General features: G+C 36.2%; 1 pseudogene across 1 annotated transcript; it reads left to right on the top strand.

The window, feature by feature from the left end:
* Positions 1-6,627: 6,627 nt before the first annotated feature.
* Positions 6,628-8,841, top strand: LOC126930141 (60 kDa heat shock protein, mitochondrial-like; annotated as a pseudogene). The gene has a single exon (XR_007717467.1). The product of XR_007717467.1 is annotated as a 60 kDa heat shock protein, mitochondrial-like (transcript).
* Positions 8,842-9,103: the final 262 nt, after the last annotated feature.

Here is a 9,103-nt window from a genome sequence, read left to right as displayed (position 1 = left end):
TTAGATATATAGCCACTGTGTTGTATTGATTTCCACAACTAATCATGCGTAACTGAAACTTTGTACCTTTTAACCATTACGTCCCTATTTCCCTCACCCCCAAGTCCCACACAATGACCATTCTACACTCTGCTTCTATGATTCTATTTCAGAATAGTGGCGGAATATGGAATATATATACAACAAAATATTAACCTTAGAAAAGAAGGAAATCCTGGCTTTGTGACAACATGGATGGACCTATAGGGAATTATATTAAGTGACATAAGCCAGACCAAAAAGATAAATACTGTACTTTTTCACATACATGTGAAATCTAAAATATGTTTCCATTTCTTGGCTATTGTGAATAATGCAGTAATGAACATGAGAGTGCACATATCTCATTGGGATCTTGATTTTGATTTCTCTGGATATAACACTCAAAAATGGGGTTGCTAAATCATGTAGTAGTTATACTTTAACTTTTTGAGTAACACCCATCCTATTTTCCATAATGTCTGTACCAACTTACATTCTCACCAACAGTGTACAAGGATTTCCTTTTTTTCCACATCTTTCCTAAAACTTGTTGTTTTATGTTTTTGACAGTAGCCATCCTAACAGGTGTGAGATGATATCTTACTGTGGTTTTGATTTGCATTTCCTTGATGCTTAGTGATGTTGAGCATCTTTTCATATACCTATTGCCCATTTGTATGTCTTTTTTGGAGAAATGTTTATTCAGGTCCTTTGTGAATTATAAAAACTGGGTTGTTTGGTTTTCTGCTATGGAGTTGAAGGAGTTCCTTATATATTTTGGATATTAACTCCTTCTCAGATGTATGGCTTGCAAATATCTCCCCCTTCATAGATAGCTTTTTCCTTTTGCCATTTCTTTTGCTGTGCAGAAGCTTTCTTTGCTTTCATTGCCTGTGCTTTCTTCTAATTATCCACCTTGTTGGCATTTAATTGTTCATAGTAGTCTCTTAGGAATCTTTTATTTCTGTGATATCAATTGTAATGTCTTCTGTTTTACTTGCAATTTTATGTATTTGATTTTTCTCTTTTTTTCAATTTGGCTAAAGGTGTGTCAATTTTATCTTTTCTATCAGTTAACTCTTACTTTCACTGATTTTTTTCTATTGTGTTTCTAGTTTGTATTTTATTTTTTTTTCTGCTTTATTTGCTTCTTTCTGCTAACTTTGGTCTTAGTTTGTTCTCTTTCTGGGTCCTTGAGAAGTAAAGTCTTTTTATATTAATTTTTTTTTTAAGGGAGAAGTTTATCACTATAAACTTTCCTCTTAGAACTGCTTTTGCTACCTCCCATACATTTTGGTAGGTTGCATTTCCATTTTCCTTTGCTTCAATATTCTTTTTTTGTTTCTCTTTTTTATTTCTTCTTTGACCCATTTGTTGTTCAGGAGTCTGTTGCTTAGTTTCCACATATTTGTAATATTTCCAAATTTTCTCCTGTTTTTGATTTCTAATTTCATATCTGTGTGGTCAGAAAAGATACTTGATATGATTGATATGATTTCAGTGTTCTTAAATTTGATAACACTTATTTTTTGGCCTAATGTATGGCCTATTCTGGAAAATATTTCTTGTGCACTTGAAAATAATGTGTATTCTGTTGCTGTTGGATAGAATATTCTTATGTATATGTCAGCTCCATTTGGCCTAAAATGTAGCTTATGTCCAATGTTTCTCTATTGATTTTTCTGTCTCAATGATGCATCTGTTGTTGAAAGTGGCTTATCGATGTCCTATATACAATTATTGTATTGCTGTCTATTTCTCTCTTCAGATCTGCCAGTGTTTGCTTTATATATTTATGTGCCCTGATGTTCGTGGTATATATGTGTGTGTGTGTGTGTGTATATATATATATATATTTACAATGCTATACCTCTTGATGAATTGATTTCTTTATCATTATATAGTGACTATTATTTGTCTCTTGTGACAGCTTTTGATTTCAGGTCTATTTTGTCTAATGTAAGTATAGCTACCCCCGCTCTCTTTTGGTTACCATTTGCAAGGAATATACATTTTAATCTCTTCATTTCAGCATATGGTGTCCTTAAAACTAAAGTGAGCCTTTTTTTAAGGCAGCATATAATTTGATATTTTAAAAAATGTTAACCTATTCAGTAGATTGGTCAATTTAACCTTAAAGTAATTATTGCTAGAGAGGACTTATTGTTGCCATTTAAAAAAAATTGTTTTCTGATAGTTTTATAGTTCTTTTTTTCTTTTCCTCTTCTCTTGCTGTCTATCTTTGTGATTTTACTTTTTTTTGTAGTGGTAGCTTTTATTCCTTTCTTTTAATCCTTCATGTATCTATTACAGGTTTTTGTTTCTTTGTAAGTACCACAAGGCTTACATAAAACATCTTATAGTTACAGTAATCTATTTGAAGCTGATATCAATTTAATTTTGATTACATACAAAAATTCTACATGTTTATTCCCTCCTTTGCATGTTATATTATTGCTGTCACAACTTACATCTTTTTATATTATGCACTCATTAACAAATTATTCTACCTATAGTTATTTTAATATTTATGACTTTAAACTTTTGCAGTAGAGCTAACAGTGATTTTCTTTTCTTTGTTTTTTTTTTTTTTTTTTTTTTTTTTTGAGATGGAGTCTTGCTCTGTCGCCCAGGCTGGAGTGCAGTGGCATGATCTTGGTTCACTGCAAGCTCCACCTCCCGGGTTCATGCCATTCTCCTGCCTCAGCCTCCCAAGTGGCTGGGACTACAGGCACCCATCACCATGCCAGGCTAATTTTTTTTTTTTTGTATTTTTAGTAGAGATGGGGTTTCACCGTGTTATCCAGGATAGTCTCGATCTCCTGACCTCGTGATCCACCCACCTTAGACTCCCAGAGTGCTGGGATTACGGGCGTGAGTCACTGTGCCCAGCCCACTAACAGTGATTTTCACACCACCATTTCAGTATCAGAGTATTCTGAATTTAACCACATATTTACCTATGCTGGTAATTTTCATACCTTCATATGCTTTCATGTTGTTAGCATTCCTTTGTTTCAACTTGAAGGATTCCCTTTAGCATTTTCTATAAGGCGGATCTGGTGGTGATGAACTTTGCCAGCGTTTGTTTGTCTGGGAAACTTTATCTCTCCGTTTCTGGAGGATAGATTTGCTGGGTTTATTATTCTTAGTTAGCAGGGGTTTTGTTTTGTTTTGTTTTCACTTTGAAGGTATCTACCCACTTTCTCCTGGCCTTCAAGGTTTCTCTTGAGAAATCTGCTGACAGTCTTATGTGAGTTCCCTTGTATGTGACAAGTCACTTTTTTCTTGCTTCTTTCCAAATTCTCTCTTTATCTTTGACTTTTGACAATTTAATTGTAATGTGTCTCTGTGAAGATCTCTTTATGCTCAACCTATTGAGAATTCTTTAGGCCTCTTGGATGTAGATGTTCATTTCCCTTTTCGGGCTTGGAAATTTTCTGTCCTTATTTCTTCAAATAAGATTTCTGCCTCTTTTCCTTTCCCTGCTCCTCTGGAATTCCATGATGTGTAGGTTGGTTTGCTTGATGGTATCTTACATGTCCCATAAGCTTTCTTCATTCTTTTTCATTCTTTTTTCTTTTTGTTTCCCTAACTGGATAATTTCAAATAATTTGCTTTGAGTTTCCTATTATTTCTTCTGTTGGATTGAGTCTGTTGTTGAAGCTTTCTATTTAATTTTTTATTTCAGACATATTCTTCACCTCCAGAATTTCTGTTTGTTTTTTTTTTAAAATGGTTTCTATCTCTTTGTTTAACTTCCCGTTTTGTTATTGTATTGTTTCCATAACATTGTTTCATTGTAGCTCACTGAGCTTTTTTAAGACTTTTTTTTTTTTTTAATTCTTTTTCAGGAAGTTCAGAGTCTTTATTTCTTTGGAGATAGCCACTGGAGTTTGACTTTATTTCTTTGATGGGGCTGTATTTTCTTAATTCTTTGTGTTCCTTGAAGCCTTGCCTTGCTGTCCTAACATTTGAAGAAGCATGTCTTTACTGACTGACTTCTGGATAGAAAGATCTTCCGCAGTGAACTTGGCCTGAGATTCCAGTGATCTCCCAGACTTCTATTGATGCACTCACTCCATTTCTCTTGTTCCATCTTAAGGCATATGTCTTAGGATTGTATGCCTTCTCTTAATCCTGTAAGGCCAGATTTGGTGCTGAGAGCCTCTTGTTTTCCCTAGGGCAGTGCCCTGAGGCATTCCTTAGGTCAGTGCCCTGAAGTTGTATTCTTTCTCCAAAACTAGCAGAGTCAAGCTGGTGGCTAAGATCTGCCCCTGCTGTTGATATTTGTGGGCTCTCTATGGGACTTTGCATGAGTTGCAATGAAGATGCACAGGGTGCCACCCATCGGTATTTGAAGGACATATATCACTTAGTGGGAGATATCTTTAGGTGAGGTTTCCTGCAGGGTTCATGGGCAGGCCTCTTGGTAGAAGTAGTTAGCAAGTTTGCAGGATGTGTGGCTGGATGTTAAAATCTGTGCACCAGTTGCTGTGTGCATCTGTCTCTTCTCTGGGCTCCTAGCTGTCCCTAGATGATTCAGCTGTACTGATCTCCTCACTGTTCTTGTGGGCAGCATAGAAGTGGGCCTCTTGGTCAACTACATCCCACAAGGCCAAGGAAGGTGAGTGCCCACTGCACTCTCACTTTTTCCCATAGGGAATATTGTGGGCAAAGAGGTCCTGTCTCAATACCAAGTTGTGTTGCCTTTGGAGTAGGATAACAATGGTAAAGTAAAAATGTTCTTCATGGGTGGTTGCCAACATCAGAGTTTCTGAAGAGAGGTGGTCTGCAACCTCCTATTCCAGCATCTTGCTGATGTCACTCCTATCAGGACTCTTTTAGATTCTAAGAAATTATTGAAGAACCTAAAAAGCTTTTGCTAATTTATCAATATTCATCATATGAGAAATTTAAACTAAAAATTGTAAAATATTAATAAAAATCATAATAACAAACTAATTGTGTATTAACATTGAAAACCATAATTGAATAAAATGTATTTTAAAATGTCAGTCATAATTAGAAGAGTGGCATTATTTTGTATTTTTGCAAATCTCTTTAATGCCTGAATAATAAAAGATAGTAGGCTTCAATCTGTTGAGATATCATACATCATGTATCCTATAGAATCTTGCACTGTACAATGATGTCAAAATGAGAGTTGAAAAGGCAAATATAAAAAAATTATATTATTATAAAAATAGTTTTGACCTTGTCTGGGGTCCTAGGCTGTACTTAGAGAATTGCTGCCTCAAACAAAATTATGTTTGACCATTTCTGGGTTTGACTTTTCTTTCACGTTAAATAATATGCTTAAACCTCTAGTTATTTATCTTCTAGTTAAATTTGTGTCTAATCACTCCCTTCTCTGACTATTTTTCATTCATTTCTTCTTTCCTAATTTTTGTTTTTGGTACTTGTATTGGCTATCTTTATAACTTTAAATAATACCTTTACATTGTCTCCTGGTGAATGTCAGAACATTTTCTTTCCTTCTAATTATATAAAATTGAAAACTTTATTAGACTTTAGTTTGCTTACATATTCGTCTCCATTTCTGTTTCCCTTCTTCTCTTTCAAAATCTGCCAACAGTACCCTCAATTTACATGGTCAAATTTTTCAACAGTTACATTCTTTCCCTTTACTAAAATTATGGCTTCCATGCTTTGCCTATAAATTCAACTTAAAATGGAAAATAAGAAGAAGCACTTAAATTGTGCTGATTATGTAAATATTTCTACATGTAAAAATTCAGAAAAATAAATAACATTTTACATCTTTAAATCTGTATTGTTTGGAGGAAGATGTTCCAAGCATGAAAGTCAAATAAATTCTCTTGTCTCAGATGCCTGTTGTTCTAAACAATAACATTTTAATATGTTTCTTACTTGGATCCAAATTTTCTTGTATAATTTTTGTTCTTAAGAGTTTGTAATTGCCTTTTGTGTACTGGTGTGTGTGTGTTTATAGGAGGAATGTGGGCCTTAAAAATAACTATTTTAAAATTAAAGTTCTTAATTATACTATTTGTTGGATGCACAGATATGTGTCCTAGTCTTGCTGCAGAAGCATTATTATGGATTCTCTTGGATTTTATGTCTTCCCCTTTGTGGTTTCCACTTTAGTTTAGCTGTAGCGCATCAAGTAACTTCTTTTTTTTTTTTGAAATGGAGTTTCACTCTTGTTGCCCAAGTTGGAGTACAATGGCACGATCTCAGCCCACTGCAACCTCTGCCTCCCAGGTTCTAGCAACTCTCCTGCTTCAGCCTTCTGAGTAGCTGGGATTACAGGCGTGCGCCACCATGCCCAGTTAATTTTATATTTTTAGTAGAGATGGGGTTCCACTATTTTGGTCAGGGTGGTCTTGAACTCCTGACTTTAGGTGATCTGCCCTCCTCGGCCTCCCAAAGTGCTGGGATTACAGCCGTGAGCCACTGTGACTGGCCCAAGTAACTTTTTATAGAAAGGAATATAAATTTGCTCATTACCTGTATGTACAATAATGTCTTTATAATTTTTTCATATTTTGACTGAAACTAGATACAGAATTCTAAGTTGAAAATAATTTCCTACTCTGTCCCTCACTCACCGCTGACGACTTGTCTCCCTGCCCATACGCCCCGCCACCGCCCCGCAGAAATGCTTCGGTTACCCACGGTCTTTCGCCAGATGAGACCGGTGTCCAGGGTACTGGCTCCTCATCTCACTCGGGCTTATGCCAAAGATGTAAAATTTGGTGCAGATGCCCGAGCCTTAGTGCTTCAAGGTGTAGACCTTTTAGCCGATGCTGTAGCCGTTACAATGGGGCCAAAGGGAAGAACAGTGATTATTAAGCAGAGTTGGGGAAGTCCCAAAGTAACAAAAGATGGTGTGACTGTTGCAAAGTCAATTGACTTAAAGGATAAATATAAAAACATTGGGGCTAAACTTGTTCAAGATGTTGCCAGTAACACAAATGAAGAGGCTGGGGATGGTACTACCACTGCTACTGTACTGGCACGCTCTATAGCCAAGGAAGGCTTCGAGAAGATTAGCAAAGGTGCTAATCCAGTGGAAATCAGGAGAGGTGTGATGTTAGCTGTTGATGCTGTAATTGCTGAACTTAAAAAGCAGTTTAAACCTGTGACCACCCCTGAAGAAATTGCACAGGTTGCTACGATTTCTGCAAACCGAGACAAAGAAATTGGCAATATTATCTCTGATGCAATGAAAAAGGTTGGAAGAAAGGGTGTCATCACAGTAAAGGATGGAAAAACACTGAATGATGAATTAGAAATTATCGAAGGCATGAAGTTTGATCGAGGCTATATTTCTCCATACTTTATTAATACATCAAAAGGTCAGAAATGTGAATTCCAGGATGCCTATGTTCTGCTGAGTGAAAAGAAAATTTCTAGTGTCCAGTCCATTGTACGTGCTCTTGAAATTGCCACTGCTCACCGTAAGGCTTTGGTCATAATCGCTGAAGACGTTGATGGAGAAGCTCTAAGTACACTCGTCTTGAATAGGCTAAAGATTGGTCTTCAGGTTGTGGCAATCAAGACTCCAGGGTTTGGTGACAATAGAAAGAACCAGCTTAAAGATATGGCTATTGCTACTGGTGGTGCAGTGTTTGGAGAAGAGGGGTTGACCCTAAATCTTGAAGACGTTCAGCCTCATGACTTAGGAAAAGTTGGAGAGGTCATTGTGACCAAAGACGATGCCATGCTCTGAAAAGGAAAAGGTGACAAGGCTCAAATTGAAAAATATATTCAAGAAATCATTGAGCAGTTAGATGTCATAACTAGTGAATATGAAAAGGAAATGCTGAATGAACGGCTGGCAAAACTTTCAGATGGAGTAGCTGTGCTGAAAGTTGGTGGGACAAGTGATGTTGAAGTGAATGAAAAGAAAGACAGAGTTACAGATGCCCTTAATGCTACAAGAGCTGCTGTTGAAGAAGGCATTGTTTTGGGAGGGGGTTGTGCCCTGCTGCGATGCATTCCAGCCTTGGACTCATTGACTCCAGCTAATAAAGATCAAAAAATTGGTATAGAAAATTCCAGCAATGACCATTGCTAAGAATGTAGGTGTTGAAGGATCTTTGATAGTTGAGAAAATTATGCAATGTTCCTTAGAAGTTGGTTATGATGCTATGGTCGGAGAGTTTGTGAATATGGTGGAAAAAGGAATTATTGACCCAACAAAGGTTGTGAGAACTGCTTTATTGGATGCTGCTGGTGTGGCTTGTCTGTTAACTACAGCAGAAGTTGTCATCACAGAAATTCCTAAAGAAGAGAAGGACCCTGGAATGGGTGCAATGGGTGGAATGGGAGGTGGTATGGGAGGTGGCATGTTCTAACTCCTAGACTAGTAGTGCTTTACCTTTATTAATGAACTGTGACAGGAAGCCCAAGGCAGTGTTCCTCACCAATAACTTCAGAGAAGTCAGTTGGAGAAAATGAAGAAAAAGGCTGGCTGAAAATCACTATAACCATCAGTTACTGGTTTCAGTTGACAAAATATATAATAGTTTACTGCTATCATTGTCCATGCCTACAGATAATTTATTTTGTATTTTTGAATAAAAAACATTTGTACATTCCTGATAATGGGTACAAGAGCCATGTACCAATGTACTGCTTTCAACTTAAATCACTGGGGCATTTTTACTACTATTCTGTTAAAATCAGGATTTTAGTGCTTGCCACCACCAGATGAGAAGTTAAGTAGCCTTTCTGTGGAGAGTGAGAATAATTGTGTACAAAGTAGAGGAATATCCAATTAGGTGACAACCTTTGTGTAATAAAAATTTGTTTAAAGTTAAAAAAAAAGAAAATAATTTCCTGTAATATTCATAAAGACATTGCTTCAGTAGTATACAATATTCATTGTGGCTAATGAGAAATGTGATATGAATCTGATTTTTGCTTCCCTGTAGTCAACTTCTTTGTGGATACTTTTTGGCTATTTTCTTTTCTTACTGTTCTGAATTTTGTAAGTATGAGCCAAGATGTGGGTATTATTATTATTATTGTTGTTGTTATTATTATTATTATTATTTTTTAGATGAAGTCTTGCTCTGTCACCCAGGCT

Source organism: Macaca thibetana, chromosome 11, assembly GCF_024542745.1.
Source record: "Macaca thibetana thibetana isolate TM-01 chromosome 11, ASM2454274v1, whole genome shotgun sequence".
NCBI lineage: Eukaryota > Metazoa > Chordata > Mammalia > Primates > Cercopithecidae > Macaca > Macaca thibetana.
This window is presented reverse-complemented; position numbering and strand designations above follow the sequence as displayed.